General features: G+C 42.8%; 1 protein-coding gene across 1 annotated transcript in view; it reads right to left on the reverse strand.

The window, feature by feature from the left end:
- The window catches only part of col13a1 (collagen, type XIII, alpha 1), a 105,303-nt gene that overhangs the window by 77,935 nt on the left and 8,630 nt on the right, over positions 1 to 18,738 (reverse strand). The gene's annotated exons all lie outside the window — the stretch shown is intronic.

The raw sequence follows: 18,738 nt of genomic DNA on the forward strand, positions 1-18,738 counted from the left end.
CTTTTTATGTTTTCAACAATAAGATGTTAAATGTCAATTACCTTTGTTCTGTACCCATAAACATTTCAGATTCCCAACTCCAGCTCTGACACAGTTATTATGGTCACTTACGTTTGAAAGTTTATTAGTGCTGCCAAGTGAATTGTGTGATATGAAATACAAGTTAACTGGTGAAGGAAATAAAAAACTAACAAGCCAGTTCGTTGTAATGTCAAGCTGATGGAGTCTGCATCTCAAGGACCTAAAGTAGGATTTGGAGATACATAGAATATCAACTGAACTTAAAATCATGGTCATTTCTCTTCAGACAATGTAACAATGGACACACATTATATTCACTTTGGATATCAGGCGTACATTTCAATGGGACTAGACTGGCTACGTGTGTCCTGTGTAAACAGGACTTTAACTGCATTGCCTTTCTAGAAGTAGTGGCAAAAGTTGGCTCAATTTGTACATGAAAATGTAGCCATTACACAGTGGAAGGACAATGAGTCAATACTCATACCAGGTAAATAAGGTCACTGTGGCCCCTGCGAGTTTCATTCTGAGAAACAGTTAAGCATTTTTATTGTCCGTAAGTCCGTTTTTCTGCCAGTCAGTCTGAGAGCAAATCACTCTATAAAGTGGCCCCACATGTGGCTCCATATAAAAAAAAATCCAATGAGCACGAGGGGAAATGGATTAAGCTCGGCCTCCAGGCTGATCGAACAAATCAGTGCCGTATGTCTGACACAAAAAAGGTAAACCATGTATGGGTGAAGCCTCCCAAAGTGTGCGCATCTGCAAAAGTAGAGGTTTCATTCAAAATGACAGATCTGTACATTGATTTGGCCTTTGAAATATCAGACACAGGTCTTCTCTATGATGTGTCCAAACACCAAAACCTAAACCTCTTAGCAGGCTCTGTTATAGCTGTGCCTGTGGTACTTTATACTAAACCACGTGTGACAAAATTATTTGAACTAAAGCTCCATTTATTATCTTTTGGAGCATTCAACTGCATCTCAGGTCTTTGTCAGCGTATGGCCCGGGTGTCATGACGTGGCCTAAGTGTGGAACGTCAAGCCCAGTATCCTTAGGAATTACATCCATATTGGATAATTCTGCACCTGACCAACGCAGGAAGTAGTATGTCTTTTATACATTAAGGTGGAAAGTAAGGTTGCAGCAGTTGACTGCCTTGTAGTGTGTCTGACTCGCACTCTGTCTCAGACCTACAATTAACATTAGCTTTTTTATTAACCATAACCACAATCTTTTTCCAACCATAACCAAAAGGTTGCCTAACCCTAAACCCAACTTAACCTTAACCATAACGTAGTTGTCAAACACAGATATTGTGATAAAAATGTTAGCATTGGACATAATCTAGGGTTGGGAACGTCAGGTGAAGACATTGTAAAGGTAAGAAGGCAAGAATACATAAATGCCTAATGTAAAAAAAACACATGGTTACAGAAACAACGTAGTCATGCGCTGCTTAACTGATTCAGAGTCTAATAGTGGGTGCTGTTTAGTACAGACAGAAAGAAACAGAGTCCATGGAAACCAAAAAAAGTCACCTGTCTGGCAGAAGCTTGCTGCTTCTCGAACTCCAGAGGAACACAGCTCTTTAGAAGCTGAACATTCAAGGCGTGTTTGGCACAGCTCCTTTTCCTGTAGTCCAGGTTGTAGGTTTTATCATTCCACATTCCTCAGTTTCTTTTCAAAACCAAATATGTGGACCAGCAACCAACTTTAAATGCAGAGTGGAGTAGCATCTCGGCAGAAAAATCTACAAGCCTCAGCAAACCGTAGCCCTAAAACTACTAATAGTGCCCAAACCCTGGAAGGGACAGACACATCCGACACACATACGCCGGCCGAATGCTCTCCACGATCCAGTGGGACAGCCTGGGTTTTGCTGATCAGTTTTCCTGATGGCCTGCGTGGGCTGGATGTACTCTGCCAAGGCCCTAACAGGGCACAGCAAGGGCTGAAGCTGCTTGGCATTTCAAATCAGCAACCCCAAGGGTCTCAAAAGGGGCCAGGGGGCAACTCAGGGGGCAAAGGTACTTGTTGAGTCCCCTGAGGCCCTTATAGTGCATGTTCATGTCCCAAATGCAACACACACTTATCGTGGCCCAGAGCGTCCCTGGTGACTTGCCACACAAGCACCTTGAGACGGGCAGGGGCGCGAAACGGCGGCAAACCCAGAAGCGCTCTCACTTCCTTGTTTACCACCAACATGGGGATTATCTAAGTATGCTAATACAACAAGCCTGCAACTTTAATGGAGCGCTGGAGCCACCTAGAAGGTGACTTATTAACAAAAGCTTCATATCAATGAACTGTGTTGTCTTTACAGCCCCTGCCCACTCCAGGCGCTCCTGCCCTGCCACTGGATAGTAGCGCTGCAACTAACGTTTTAATATATGTAGAATAATAAATATTTTGTCCATAAATTGTGACGTGGACAAGGTGTTCATATTGTTTGTTTTGTCCGACCGACACTCCAAAACCCAAAGATATGAAATGTACTATAGTTACTAGGAGAAGCAACAAATACTCAAATCTGAGGGAGGTGGAACCATCAAACGTTTGGCATATTTCTCTTACACAGTTAATCAAAAAGTATCAAAATAGCTGTGGATAATCAATTATGGACTAATCAGTTCAGCTAACAGGTGGGGAGCGTAAACATGTTTTGGTGATTTCGCTGATGTCCAGCCAATTATGCGTTAACGTTATTCTATATTATTTTACCAGTAGATATTACAAAGAAGTGGCATGCGACTCACTGACTGTAAATAGTCTGTATCTCTGTCACATTTAGTACGATCTGTAAAATGAAAAATATGTCTTCATCATATGGGGGGAGTCCCCTAGATTTTAAGTACTTAGAATACTCAATACAACACAAAACAATGTAATACAATTATTACACAAAATCTTTTTGTTTGTGATATTTTTTTTTGAGAATATCAAACATTTTAAGCATTGCTGATTGAGATTCCCTCTTTGGTCAACTGCTCAACAATGTATGTTGAAAAGGCCAGTGTGTGTGTGTGTGTGTGTGTGTGTGTGTGTGTTCCCGTTGGCTCAGTCTTTCAAGTGCCCCTGATTACAACTGAACTTTGAAGGTGATACATGACCTCTTGCAAATGAGCTACTGCAATTTCCTCCTGCAGCCAGCTAAAGTAAAAAAAAAAAACAAAACAAAAAAAAACAACTGATTCTTAACTCCATTTCTAAAAAAAGAAAAGAAAATCCTCCGAAACGTGCTGTTGTTGGCAGGCAGCCTATTAACATAAGACCATGCTCCCTGTGGGTTTGCTAAATCGCTCCGATACCCACAGGATGTCTGGAGCAGCACGGGCCTCACAGACTGTATGCCAAACTGGGAGAGTGTGTGTGTGTGTGTGTGTGTGTGTGGAGTCTCAGTCGTGGAGCTGTGGACAATTCACTCTCTTGACAACTTGCAGTGTATCAGTTTTGGGGCTCGGCGTTCCCTGTGAACAGCCATTACTGAACGCATGTATCTTAATGACTCCCATTGGCTTAACAGGGCTGATGTGGTGACACAGTAGCACAGTGGTTCGCTGTGCGGTGGGTGCATGCCAAAGAAGGAACTAGGTGTTTATGTGCATTTTCCATCTCTCAGCAAATTTGGAATGAGAACACAATTGGCGTCTTATTTTGCATGACACACTGAATTTGCTTTTCATCAGCTCTTTTTAAGCCTTTTAAATTGGATTTATTAGGGTTGGGTTCTGATGGCCAATTTCTACTTAACAAAACACCCAGATTTGCCAGGCTCTGAGACAAACAAATCTCCTACTGTCTTTTTTATTAGCAATCTGCAAAACATTCAGTTTACAGTGACTGTTGCCTTCTGCTGTTTAAATGTGTGTGTGTGTGTGTGTGTGTGTGGCTTATCAACGTTAACGCCATGAGTAGCTTGCAAAATGAGACTTGGCTGCTGTCTGATTAATGTGTTTTCTCCGCAAGCGGACTGTGCGTTTTAGCAATCCAAGAAGACCAAAGAGTCAGTTTCAGGAGTCTGAATCCCCCCCCCCAAAAATAAACTTTTATGAATATCTGATCAACCTAATACTTCTGAATCTTGACCCACAGCATGTGGAGCGAGCAACTCGTGGAAGCTAATTTTCTGGTTGGACATTCACACGGCCGCCTCTCAGAACTGCTGCCGCCTTCTCAGACAACAACAGGTGACCATGGATCGTAAATTAACCTCTGAATGAGGTTCTTTTCAACTTTAACTTCAGTTACAAATCGTAAGAGCTGAGCCCATAATGGATTTGATAAGGGATTCGAAAAAAAGGATTCGGATTCTCCAAGCAGATTTGATGGCGAAATCCTATCAAGCCCAAACCCTGTCGTTTATGGATAAAAATAACCAGACAGGGACCGGCTATTGATCGTAAACATGGTGGCGAATACACATGGGAACAACAATTCTACAACCGCTCTCAACTCTTTATGGAACGTATGTTATCACTTTGTAACGTTTAGGTTCATCTTTTCTAATTCCATACGTCATTTTCAAAAAGGGCGCTACTTATTTACATACTTAGAAGCCAAGCTGCTATGACAGTAAAGCCCAAAGTCAATTTTTTTTCCTACCCACCTCTGGGTCACCTCTTCCAAATGTAGGTCCTCCATTATTTACAGTGCAGATACTCCTCAATCTAACTGTAAACGCAAGTGAAGCATGCTTTTGGTCTTGGATGTGAAACTATCTGGTTCAGCGCGATGGCGTGATGCTGTGACGCAGAATCTGTTCACTGAGGGCATCAAGGGTTACTTGTGCAGGCTGTCGCTACAGTAGGAACAGTGTGAAATGGCAAGTGTGATATTCGCGCGGGGACTAATTAACACCGTAAAAAGCCTGACATATGTGAACACGAGCAATGCGTCAGCGCAGGCGTGACACGTTTCGTTATGAGCGGGTCAACTTGTCCAGCTAAGCTGTTAAAAACGTTCCCCTCTCAGCTTGCAGATTCGTGCTGATTGCCGGTAAAACAAAATTTTTTTTACTTAATACCATAATGTGAACAATCATACTGACAAAACATCATCAACAGGCAGTAACGTTCTCAGTGAAAGCTGCGAGTTGTTTTGTCGGGGGTTTCAGCACCATCTGGAAAACAACTCAGCCGTCCACGAGAATAACATCTGACTTTGAAAATGAAGGTGAGGCGCATGTGTACTTGTTTTGCATTCACATACTTTTTTTTTTTTACTATCAGTTCCTCGGCTGCGTGTTTATGGAGGACGCTTTCAGCCAAATCTTCTTGCCCCTTGTGCCAACAAACACCAGACAAAAAAAGGTTCGACTGGTCCCGCATATTGGAATTGGTCACATATGGACTATTAGACTCAACAAAACGTGAGATGAAACGTCACATTTTTCTTCTTAAAAGAAGTGGAGGTCTGAGAGGCCCAACAGGTCAAGAAACTGACTGCACTTATAAAGTGCTTGTCTACCTTAACGGACAAACCACTCTCACACTGGTGGCTGCGTAGTAGCCACGCAAGGCGTGTCTGGCAGGTGCTCATGCATGTTCATATATGTATGCATGTATGCGAAAATGGCCGTCAACAACAGCGAGCCAGTAGTATAAAAGCCAGACGGAATGCAAATTGCAAAATGCGTTATGCGTCTGGAATTGTTCATTAGCTGTGTTTGATATCTTTCAAGCTGAATGGGCTCTCTAACATGTAGTGCAACAGATTTGATTCCGGTCCAAAGACTAAATAGAACTCTTCTTCTTTCTGTGAGAGGAAGGACGCTGGATATATCCTGAAAATGCAATTGTAAGACTTTTCAAGGAACCATTGCAAATAAAGCAAACTGTGGAACTGAAAAGGAACCACACGCTGTATTAACTCACTTCTGTTCACAACTATTTCCAGCTGTGTTCCAGCATACTGCAGCTATTAGTGCACCGCCCCACTAATTTCAGATGCATCCCTGAGTTGTTTGGTTCTGGAACCACGGCCTGCACCCACATCTCAGATTTTCTCAGATATGAAAATAGGTCTTGTGCTCACTGACTACTGTTTGGAGCCAATGACAGCTTTGTAGGGCGAGCTTATGAGTTTCACATCTTCTTTGTATCCTTTTGGAACAAAAATGAAGATGACGACGGATAGTTTGAAATTAAAAAAGGATCAAAATTGATGCAGCAGAGCCAGAGTTTTTTATTCCACATATTCTTCTTCCTTCTCAAAAACCTGGCGCCTGCATTACCCACAACGCAACTCAACTGCTGAGAGTTTGGTTGGAGATTCGGGCGTGTTATGCTAGTATAGCTGGCTGGTTTTGCCATTGGCCTCAAGCAGAGATTAGGAGCGGGCTAAAGTGCCTGTGGTCTTCAGCCCCAACCGACACCGACTCAAGGGACATCACCTGGGGACATTTATCGGACTTCACAGAGCTCCCTCTGTTATACACTTAAGGTTTTATACAACTGTTGTCACATACGTAGTAGTAGTCCCCCAACACCTGGAAACTAAATTGAGCTGGCGGCTTGCTGTGACTGATTGAATATAACTTTTTTTTTAATTTTTAAAAGACGCAGGTGAAGAAACCGCCGATACTTAATCCACTTAATAAGGCCAGCATCAGGACCGACACCTATCCAGTGGATCCGGATCGGTGCACCCCTGTCTCTAATTAATGGTTAGGATAAAATAACCCGAACAGAAAAAGGCTAACATGAGCATGTTAAAAGACTGGAGGTCAGTCTTATTATGTGCAACTGTTTCATAGCTGATAGAATCAAGACAAAATAGGTTCAACTGATGTACTGTTGTCCAACCAGACTCCATTTGGAATACTTTTTTTCCCCACAAGGGGCAGCTGAAGAGTAATTGTACCTTGGGGGGGAAGGGGGGGGGGGTGTATTAGGGGAAGTTCAGATTCAATTACATCTAATTTCACCTTGCTGTATTCACCCCCATGCTTTTATTTGGAACAGCAGAAAAGAGGGCGCTCGTTTGCGGTCAGCTCTCACCGAATGGCCACGCATTTCCCAAATTCCATTCACATAAACATGTGCTGACCGGGCCGACATAAAACAAGATACAGCGGAGCGTTGCTTCGGAAAATATCTCACTCACACAGGAACAATTCACTTTTGGTAAGCATCATGCTAAGACAAGAAAATGATCATTTTGGTATTTCAAAAAGGGTATTTTTGCCCTTTTGACTGGAGATTAAAAATCCCTTTTAAATTCTCCTCCTGCTCTCCTGTTTACAGATGCACACTATTTGCGTGAATCAAATTCAATCCTCACGAGACAGTGCGCAGGGAGCCAAAATGGCCCGCGAGGACACTTCTCTCCAAGTCGACTGTGAACACTTTCCAAACAAGATGCTAACAAGTTAAGGACTTGAGTGGCGCGCTGGGTGTGGGTGTGTGTGTGTGTGTGTGTGTGCGTTGTGTTCAAGCTGGAACAGTGGGAGAGAGGGGAGATCGGGAGGCTGAAAGCTCACTACAACACTTTCTTATTATGAGGAAACCAGATGGTGCGTCCCCCCCCCCGTCCCCCCCAACCTCCTGCGATCACCTCTTCTACTCACTGCACGTGTGATTGAGACAACGAACCATTTCGTGTTCATTCATAGTCATGTACAGTACTCAAAGGGGGCAAACTGCTCGTGCCCCACATATTTGACCTTTTTTTGTGCTAGAAGGGATTGGCTTCCAATTTATGGAATTTTAGAGATAGAGTCAGTTATCATAACATGTTATTTGCACAGATCTGAGGACATAAAATACAAGGGGGAAACACACACATGGAAAAATGCTACTGTCATGTAATAATATAATCTACACCCTTCAGAACTACTTCCTGGTTCAGCTTTTACCTACTGTAGTCAACTGAATTTTAACAGACATTTGGGGCACGTTACACTTTGGGGTTTAAAAAAAATCTCAGCACTGAAATTGGGGAGTAAAACGTGAACGTGACCAGCTGAGTGGAATGTTGGATGAAACCAGGGGAAATGAGTCTGGGGTCGCGCTATGAGTGCCATGTAAAAAAACAAAAACAATTATTTATTATTACTGTTGTTATTATTATTACTTCAAACTCACAGTTACGTCGTTACGTGTATTACATTCAAAACAGCTTTTGCCTCCTTTAACATACAGTGCTTAACAAATTTATTAGACCACCTGTCATAAAAATGAGAAAACACAAATATTCTGTCAAAAACTTGTTTCAAACTAAAAATTGTATTGTTATTTATTAGGCAAATAACAAACTGGAACAACTAAATAGTCCTTATTCACATATATTAACCAAACATCTTAATATTCTGTACGACCTCCTTTGGCCCTGACAACAGCTTGCATTCTTGCAACCACAAAACAAATGTTTCTGTTCAAATAACTGTAATCTGGCATCTCAATCCAAAAATAATAATGTGCTTTACTATTTTTTTCTGCTTTTTTGTAAAACAGTAAATTTGAGAATTCATGGATAACAACAATAATTCTATTTTAGCATTAAAGAGATCATTTTGATTAAAGAGCTTGGCTTGCACATACTGGTGGATTACTGGTGGCCATTACAGAGACATCAAATATTTTGGTCATCAGCAATACTGTTCATTTAGGGCAGTGGGGGCAAACACCTCACACTGGGTGGGGGTCTAATACATTTGTTAAACACTGTATATGAATAACAAATTGACAATGTAAAGTGAATCATCCCAGCCCGACACTCAACCAGCCCTTAGAGCCACCGCTCCCCCTCTTTCGTCTGTATAACTGTCGCCCCCCCCCCCCAAGTATGGCCACACACTGGCAGCTGCACTGTGTACTCATCGCAAGCGAAGAAAGGGGATCTGCCGTGCTCTCTTCCTGTCAGCACAGATGTCAAGGTGAACTTAGGGGGGACTTAAATAACTGCTCCTGACCACCACCCCCAGATCAGCTGCACAGATTAGAGGACGCCTCTTGTTTACAAGGGCATTGTGGGTTGTTTTTCTCTGGATTACCTGGCCGGATAATATCAGGTTCATTTAAGCCTGTGAAGTGAAAGAGATTTGAAACCTATTATCACAAATCAGAAGTGTATCAGTGTATCTGTCCCTCTCCGTCGTCATCAAGTGAACAACAAATTACACTGTGACTCCAATTGCAATTGGACATGATTCAAGTCAGATGCAATTCAACATTAATGAGCTCGGATTCAATAGGATTTGGTATTTTTTATACTTCATTTCATGAACGGAGCTCTGTTAGTTTTGAGTCTAAGACGTCCAATGTAGGATAAATAGATTCATGCTTAAGACGGTTCTTCGAGGAAGGTGGATGGGTTTTTTTTTTTCGTTTTATGGGCTTTATATGTCCATGTAAATAAAACATCAGGTACAGACTTAAACTGGGAAAAGTTTATGGCAATTGTACTTTGGAAGTAGGGTCAGATGGTAACGCTGGCATTACCTGCCTCAGGGTTCCTGTCAGTAGGTAGTAGTAGGTTTAGGTTTGTGGTGCCACTGGCATTTTTTTTATGTACATTTTTTTGAGGTTACAAATGCAATGTAAAGATTTCAAGCAGTGTTGGACATGCCTTACATTTCACTCAGTGTAGTCATTTTTTCAGGAGGCGTATTGCTCAATGTATGTATGTGTATGTATGGGGGAACACAGCTAGCTAGGGGAGGGGGCAGGCCGTTTCACTCGGGCTGTGGGCAGCAGTGGTCGGTCAACAGGCAGACTGCTGGGAATACTCTTAGTGCCCAAAGATCCAGTTGGCCTCTAGTAGCACCACCACCCTGGCAGCCATTTTTGGCACCAGAGCTTCTCAGTCTGGTGTTTGTTTCTTGGGGCCATAAAGACATTGTTCCTGCATATAAGGCGGCATGGTGGCGCAGTGGTTAGCACTGTTGCATGGGAGGTAAAAGCTAGGGAGGCGAGAGCAAGACACTGAACCCTAAGTTGCTCCTGATGGAGACCAGCACCTTGCACGGCAGGTGTGTGAATTAGTTTTTTTTGGGGGGAAAAGCGCTATATAAGTGAGATCATTTACCATTTATATCACCGTCTACACAGGTTTCCCTCCTGTTCTAAAGGGAAACCTGCGTGCTATTTACATCTCACCGATACAGCACGGTATCTGGCTGAGCAATCTCCTTTAAAGGAAGATGGACTTGCGGGTAACGAATGCATGTGACGTGGTATGGTGGGTTTTGTTATGGGAAGTTTAAGGGTGGTATAGCGGCTGTAAAAAAGGGCTGTGTGTTGTGTTCGCGGCACCGAGCGAATAAAGCACCTGTTTTATGCAACATTACGCAGCAGGGTTTGCACGGACTGCAAAAGCTAGTCACCAGCTATGAGCCAGGGTAAAGCCGATGGAATTAGCCTAAAGAAAGCAGCCACCAACCACTACGGTTTCGAAGGACCAAAGCTAACAGTTGCTCTGGTATTATCATGAAATGGCAGGGAGTAGAACCAGTTCTGGATGTGAGAAGATGTGTTTTGATGAAGCCTTTGGGACAAATACTAGGGTTCATCTTCAGTCAGTCTGTCTGTCCACAGACGGGGGGGGGGTCAGATTACATGCCTCTGTTCTCCCATCATGGCTTCCTCCTGAAATCCCAGACAGGTAAAATGTCAAAGCCCACTTCCTCCCTCTGAAGTGTCAGGCTTTAACAGGCCTTAAAACGTCTCCAAACCTCCTGTCTTCTATCGTACGTACTGCCCCCCCCCCCCCCCGACATGAGCCAACAGTGTCAATGAAAAGCTTGTCCCAAGATAAAAGTGACGTCGTACGCATCAAACTATTCAGGGTAAAACAAACATAGAACACAACTACACTACATACCAGCCCAGTATCCCTTGGAATTACATTATTTTTTTTTATATACGTTTATATACGACAGGGAAGGTCCCCCACCTGGATGAAAAGTGGGGACATGTCGAGCGGCTTAACCCCAGCGTGCCCCACCTTGTTGTCTGGCAGTTGTAGGTACAGCAGATCAAAGCCGAATCATACAGCTGGTTGGTATACTGTGATGGGGGTTTACAACAATTTTGTTTTAACAATGCTGCTGCGTTCCCAGATCTCGTTATTATGTCATTATTACTTGTAGGAACGATGGATGAAACTGTGAGAAAGGGACCCAAGTTGTAACTATAGAAACAGAATTAGAATTAACGAATAGGACAACGAATGCTTGCACAAAAGAGATCAATCATCAATCATCTCCGGTTCCTGCCTTCGAAAACCTGCATATTTCCAGACTTTAGCATGGCTCCTCATACAGATCAATACACAGAGCCCCCCCCCTTTGCTTGAAGTCCTTTGGCATTGTGTTGCCGTGGCACAAAGCAACTAAATCCTGTGAGTCAGGGCTTCTTTGCTGAGGCACAATCCTTTCTCTCGCTTTTCTTTCCTCTCATCTAAGAACAATGTGGGGAATCAAGTCAGTTCTCAGACTTTGGCCGTGAATTCAAGACTGCCATCACATCCCTGCCGCGTTCCCTTCCTCTACTTCGGCCTGTTGGACTGCTAACTTGTGCTCGTGTGGCTTGTTTGAACAGACATGGCATTGGGCTTGTTTTGCTCAGAAATAAATTGTTGGTGGGTTTTTTCATTTTCTCTACTGTGTTCTAAATAAAAATGACAGTCTTGGATGAGGCTGCTATACTCTTGCTCATGTGTGTTCACACCATAGGCTGTATATAAAGACGGACGACATGACAGCTCCCTGAAAGTGAAGCCAAAAATGTCTCGATCGCCCCCCTGGTGGCTGGCTGCAGTATAGGTCATAACCCCCTCCATGTTAGCAGATGGGACAACATGGGCCAAACTAAAAAAATAAAAATAAATCAGTACACGTCAAATATATTTTTTCCCCAAAGATGGTTTCTGTCATTTTACGTAGTTCTTATCACGCTGATGTTTGTTCAAGTGTTTGTTTTTCTGATGAGTTTGGTTTTGGTTTGAAATGTCATGATTGACAGCTGAAATTGACTGTGGTGTGCTCACGATTGGGTCAGGCGGGTGTATGGGCGGGACCTTGATACCGGAGCTCTCCCCCCCCCCCCGTCACTACTACACAGACTCTCGCATCCGGGATCTTTTGGCTTCATTTTTGTACAGTGGGAGGAAGTGGAAACGCGTCGGTACAAAGTTTACTCAAAGCTGCAAAATGTATATTTATTGTCATGTTACACAATATGACTTTAATACATGTATATTTGGCAAGTTTTGCCTGGTAGAGATGTAAAAGAATAGCCACTGTTTTGTATTGTATTTTGATCTTTCAAGCTGCTCCGTAGTGCAGAATGTTCAGTGGTGCCTGCTTTCAGCAGCATCACACGGCCTTCATTCAGCCCTGGATGCTAGCAAGTGGACCTTTGAGCTTAGATTACCTTGTTACATATACGGTTCCCAAAGGTCAAGAAACCAGCTGGTGATCTGTACCGGATTGGTTAAGGTCAGCAATCCTTGTGTTTCTTGTTTAAATACTCCGATCACCCCGAACAAGCCTGATTTATACATTACGAATAGTGCTCAACAAAAATCTAAAAAGAATAATAATAATAATAATAATAGAAATAATAAAACTTTGCTTGACTACCAGCATGTCTGTTACCACCATTAAGAATCTCTTATGTAGACCCCCCAACTATAACCCCAAATGTAGGTGAACACAGGCCAACGACGTAAATTCATTCCAAAACAGAAATATTGTTATTTAGAGCTCATTGAGACCAAAAGCATGCAGGCAATTACGACAAAACAAACCTGACAAAACGCGCTTCGGCTGCCAACGCAAACAAAGGCTCTGCGAAACATTCTTATCCTCGGGGGAAGAATCTTTATTCTTGGCAGCGTGGCTTGTCAGCATGTGATACTGAGCGAGAGGTGACACATACAGTACATAGCTCTGCTCATCCCGTCACCCATGGTGTTCTACGCCGTGGAGGCGAGGGTCAAACTGGTGTACGGGAGGTTTTTCAGAAAACGTCATGTAAAAATAGCAAAACTAGCAGATGTGTTTGTGTTTTATGACACCGTCATCATTTATGCATCATTCCCTGATCATTTCCAGTTATTGGGAAAAAGCTTTATTGGTGTATTTTCAAAAAACGTTTGTCGTTGTTGTTGTTATAGTTCATTCAGAAAACTGCTGCTGACCTTACTTTGCTTCCTAACACACTGCGCCCTCACCCACCCATCCCTACACAACTTCTAGCTTTAGCATTTGAAGATGCACGCCAGCTAAGCTCTGAAGGAACCAGCATATGTGGAATAGCCCGCCAGCATATATAAACTATACGAATGCTTGCAGTGAGCGACGGCAGTATAAGAGTAAGCTGAGCACTGACAGCTTAAACATGTCATCTTGTAGCAAAGAGTGTGTTGGATGTGTGTGTTGTACAGAGTGGGGTGTGTTTCACGGGAGTGTCAGCTGAACTGGCTCATAGGCTTTGCTCCATTATCATCGTCCCTCAAAATCCCATCCTGGCCAAATCCTAATAGGGCCATGTGGTGTTTGCGCATAACAACATACCCAGACTGTTGATATGAGGCCCGCTTGGCCATAAGCAATGTGTCTGGTGATTCATCTCCAGCCACTTTAAGCATCACGTATGCTACACATATTTTTAGGCCCATTGCTCCGCTTCATGGTCATGATAAACATTTTTAAAAAGACAACAGACTCCGTGGCACCTACGAGGCCCGAAGTGTCTCACATTCTGCTGCTCTATTTTTAGCAACTCGCAAAGTTCATTTTTCACAGGCGGCTCAGAAACATGTCAAGCTCAGAATAATACTCAGCGCCCTTCAAGAGAAACAGGCATCCATGACCCTCAAACACACACACACACACACACACACACACACACACACACACTGGCCCAGAGTTACAACAGCTATGTTCTGAGAAGAGAATATATTCCTCTTAACTTCTGGCACAACAGGAAGCTTTATGGTCACCTTATATATTCAGTGTATATTCAGGTTCTGCACACCACGTTTTACTCATCACGACTGTGTAGCCAGGTTCCATCATTAAGTCTGCCGATGACACAGTGGTGCTGGGTCGGATCTCCCCGACAACATTGACAAGGCCGACCTGGGGGAAGTGGCTGACGCTGTCACTCTGGTGCCAGGATATAACAGCCTTCTCAGTTGAACTACCGGAACTACACTCCCCTCCCTTGCGGGACTTACACACCAAGGAGGTGCAGAGCCAGAGCCTGCAGGATCGTGAAAGGATCCTCACCACCCCGACCATGGACTGGTCCAGCTGTTGCGGCCCACAAGTCACAGTCGCAGCCAAAGCAGAAAGACTGAGACAGAGTTTCTTTCCTCAGGCCACCGGGGCTTGTGGACGCTGATCTCTCACAAGGCCCGCCGTCCCCATTAAGTTCCACATACTTATCATCTCATGCGCACAAGTTGTTGTTTTTTTTCATATCATATTATCATTATTGAAAATATTTCTTACATAAACATGCTCAGCAAGTTCCATAATCTACTATTTATATCGTAAGACGTGCAATGTTGGTCATATTTTGGCCCTAACACTAATGTCTCAAAAACCGTTTTGGGGGTTAGTAATTACACAAAAGCCACGTTTACATAGTTTTAATCATCTAGACTATTTGCCGCATGAGCAATTTCCTTCTCCCCCCCCCCCCATCGTTATTGATTATCAACTTCCTTTAATCAAATGCATTTGCCAGTGATTAAATAACATGAGCCCCAGTCTGCACTGACTCCATCTCGGCCTCAGAGCTCTGCCCTCTCAGTCACCTGGCACTGTAAATAATCAAAAGCATGACGGCCATGTGAACACGGTGTGCGGTTGGTGCTGACTGGCAGGTGCCAGGTGGGCACTGGGAAGGCGCCCTATAGCCATTTCTACATGAATACACCCCGCAATTCACAACATCTACAAGTGAATTAACAGCCAAAAAATGCGCTACGGTACGAGAATATTATATATATATATATATATATATATATATATATAGTAATTGTGGTTTTACTGATACGTACATCCAATGATGGATCAATATGATTTTTACTATAGCAAGTTCTTAGCAGGGACCGATTCTAATGAAGAATTTTAATCTTACTCCAAAAAGTATACATGAAAATGTATTCAAATCCTGTGCTTCTTGGAGGAGTTCTAGTACGTAGTAGGTCTGTTTCGGATAATTCTATGGAGACCTAAAGTGTAAAATTAAATAAATAAATAATACAAAACAAAAAAAAGAAATAATCATATGAATAAATACAGAAAACATATGTAATACCAACATGGAACTGTGAAATAATCCAACACATTTCGTAAACTCAGTTCAATGATATAGAATGTCATGCTCATTCAAACCAAAGCAAAATAAAATAGAATAGAAACACTTTGAAATAAAAACAAAATGACGTGCAATAAGCAGGATTAAAGTAGCTGGTTGAAATAACCTTTCAGAATATTGACTTTTTGATTTATTTCACAATCGTGTGGTTATATTGCATATATTGTGTATAAACACTTTTGGCCTCCATACAAAGTCCAGGGCAGTAGCATTGAGGACAATGAGGGGAATTCACAGGCTTTAACACATGGTGAGTATTTCTAGACTCAATATATTTAAGCTGGACTACTTTGGGATTGAAAAATAAAATCATACATAAAGAATTCAATATACAGAATTGTGTTGCGAGCAGTTTGAGGAGAGCTTTTAAAGCAGCATGTAGAACCATAATGTTGGAAAATAAGAAAAACTGGAAGTAAAATATTTAGATATATAAAATAAATAAATACTGAGCCATATTCTCTGTCGAGGGTGGGTGCTTGTTAGTCTGTTTCAAAAAAAGAATCGGGGTTGTCTATACCAACATTGGTTTTGCTTTCTGTAGTCGTTCCTGCCGTTCATACTGGCCATTAAAAAAAGGATCATTCTGTGCAAAAAAAAAACATATATTCCAAAGTTTATCTGAAGCCAACATGAGGCTTAAGCTAGTTGATAAACATCTTTCAATTCCCTCCTCAGCTCAACAAAAAGGAACATTTTGTACTAAAAAGACTTGACTAACTGAGGCTGCTGAAGTCTTCATATTAACTGAATGTATTTGTGTACAGAACGAGGACAATGGATGCCAGGTTGCAATTGCAGTAACGGGATCTGTCAAGGGCCGGTATGAACAGGAAGCAAAACCTGTTTCAGACGGACATGTCCTTTCCTGTTAAAACATCCACCACAGAGAAATAACGCTTTTAGGTGTCCGGTCAGTTTTGACTGTCAAGTAACTTCACAACACAAAAAAAAACCCTCCTTCCCCACTAGACTCGCATTCTACCAGTTGTGTGACACAGAAATTCACAAGGCACTGTAAAAGTGCCAGACCATCTGGTGGCTCCGAGTTGAAAAGACTCCCACACCTGCAGCGACTGGAGAATCTCCTCTGAAGATGTGAGCAAACCGCCACCTCAACAGGCGTTCACGGGCCATCCCACAGACACTTACTGCCATGTTAAAACACTAACATCCTATTGACAGGACCAATTAGTGCTAATGTGTGGCGACGGGCGCCTCCCCCTGTTCTCACAGGCTGTCACACACACACACACACACACACACACACACACACACAGTAGAAAATAAACTAAAAAGACTTGTACCCAAGAGTTTTCTGTCCACATGCGTGGGACGGTAACATTTGAGCAAGCCCTCAGGAGCCAAAACTGTTATTTCATTTAACTATTCAACAACTGCAGCTCCCACACGTTTTGGCGATAGGCTAGCTTCCAAAACCTCACTGAAGCTGTTAAATACGAACAAAATGTTTTATTTTTATTTCTAACATCATGGAGGTGTTCAAATGTTACCATTCAGTGCAATAGCAAAAGCCCGTTAGACTTTGAAATTGGACAGAAACACTCATTAGCATATTTTAGCTCTCGCCCTGAGACTGAAAGTTCATCAGAACTGCTTGTTGGATGGTGGAATAGCTTCGGAGACCCCCCCCCCCCGACCATTTGGGTTGGAAGTTCTCTTTCTAGCTCTCTTTTTTTTCTTCTTCATTTGTTACACAACTATTTCTGTCACTTTTTCACGTGAACAACCAAGTTCAACAGTATGAATGACTTACAGGCTAACTATATCTTTCCTCCACCCTCTCTACGTCCGCCAGCTTTTTAATCCTCCTTCCAGTGCGGCCGTTCTGAACAGATAAAACACTGACAAAAGAGACGCCTCTCGGCACAGATTAGAACCTCGATGTAGGTAGGAATTATGCAAGGCTGTTGTATTCGACTGAATTCGTTCAGCTAGCTTTGCCTGGCTTAGCTGTGTGTAGTGTGGACTAGTAAGCACAAATAACTGCCGTTTCTATGTGTTCTGTGTGCAGTGGCATTTACGTATATCCACGCGTTTGTGACTGGCTTACTCCTTTGTAATTTTGCCCCTTTTCATACACTTGTCACGCAAGCACAAGACAAGAAGAGCTAATGTTGCGTTGACATCATATAGAAGTTACTGTAAATTCTTCAACAACCACCTTTACCAATGGGGAAACTCTTCCAACGTACCTACATACTTAATAATGCCCATGTGTCTGAAAAGGAAATCAAACACGTTCTCGCATTACGCACAAATTCGCGACGTTTGTATCGTCTGTGCACAGCAGCAATTCTGCGGTCGTACAGCTGTCTTGAGTCGTCATGACATGTGACATGAACACTCACAAACTTGGGAATCTTTCCCATCTCTATGCCATATGACATGAGGTGTCAAGTGTGTGTCAGTAAGTGCAAAGAGTCAACACACACACACACACACACACACAAACAGACACACCCCTTGTCTAACTGTGGACTTAATGACTACCACCTGGGGGTGGAGAAACAGGTGGCTTTAGACACTGAAGGAGTTCCTGAGCAATTCAGCTGCTTTAGCTTTGGGACGCAAATCTGAAACGGTTGAATCCCCCTTGTGCCAATTTAATAATGTCTGACAAAAGCAACGAGTCACAAACAAAAGGTTTCAGACATTCAGAGGTAAAGAGTTGGCTAGTGCACTGCCTAGCTACAGACCATGCTCCACAGTGATGCCGCTGGTTACACGGGAACGCCTCAATGATGCCACCTCATCACACCAGCTTGCATCATGACCTAACAGAACACGAAATGGCCCTGACTGCCAGCTGAGCTGGAAATACACCTCAGCTTGTAATCATGTCCGAGTGAGCCGAGGGGCACAAGTGCAGAGTGAGGCCACCGGCTGGCATGCACACTATCAAATACAACAGATTATATCCGTAAAAAAAAAAAAAACTGGATTGTTTCCAAGTAAAAATTCAGCCTAGATCCAGTCAGCTTAGCTCAGAGAGAGAGAGAGAGAGAGAGAGAGCACTACAAGACACAAGTGGCAAAAGAGAAAGAAATGTTAACTGTGTGGCATTTAATTACAAATGACTGCATATGTAAATCTCATTATTATACACTTGTTATTATCTGTTTAAAGCTGCCCCCACCCTTTCCATGACGTATTATCATTCGTCTCTCTTATGTACTTGCTGTAGTTAACCTCTTGAACAGCAAAAGCTGATAAGCACAGTGTCAATAATCAATAACAAAGCATAATGTGGAAAAATGAAACCCTCTCGCGGCAACAGGTGGAAACACAACACCGCAACTCAGTATGTCCACTAATGACTGTCTTAAATGAGCTCCCCACCCACTGCACCCCT

The sequence above is a fragment of the Enoplosus armatus genome, chromosome 12 (genome assembly GCF_043641665.1).
Source record: "Enoplosus armatus isolate fEnoArm2 chromosome 12, fEnoArm2.hap1, whole genome shotgun sequence".
In the NCBI taxonomy this organism is placed as follows: Eukaryota; Metazoa; Chordata; class Actinopteri; order Centrarchiformes; family Enoplosidae; genus Enoplosus; species Enoplosus armatus.